Source organism: Wasmannia auropunctata, unplaced genomic scaffold, assembly GCF_000956235.1.
Source record: "Wasmannia auropunctata unplaced genomic scaffold, wasmannia.A_1.0 LD336074.1, whole genome shotgun sequence".
Classification (NCBI taxonomy): domain Eukaryota; kingdom Metazoa; phylum Arthropoda; class Insecta; order Hymenoptera; family Formicidae; genus Wasmannia; species Wasmannia auropunctata.
In genome coordinates, this window is record NW_012026816.1 from 4790202 (window position 1) to 4790619 (window position 418).

The following is a 418-nucleotide window of genomic DNA, read 5'->3' on the forward strand; positions in this document are numbered from 1 at the left end:
TCTGTTGCAGTTGTGAGTGTGGGCGATAATCAAATCCGATACTCGCTTACGCTTCCGCCTGCGGTCATATACACATGGTTGTAACGTGTTTTAAATAAACCTTTTATATATTGTACCTGACCATCAAAAGAGATTAATACAGACACCATCCCTGCGATTAGAACTTTATACTCTAACAGGTTATGGGCCCAGACCAAAGTCTGTAGTGAAATAATCAAGTATTTCGTGACCGAAAGAACAAGCACGTGCAGTTGTGAGGTTAGGTGGAATAATCGACACCTACAGAAGAAATCATGGAATTTTCGGGAAACACGGCACGAATTCCTCTATTGTCAAAAGACAATTATGATACATGGAAAATTCGTATCCAAGCAGTAATGGTCAAAAATAAGACATGGCCATACGTCACTGGACGGAA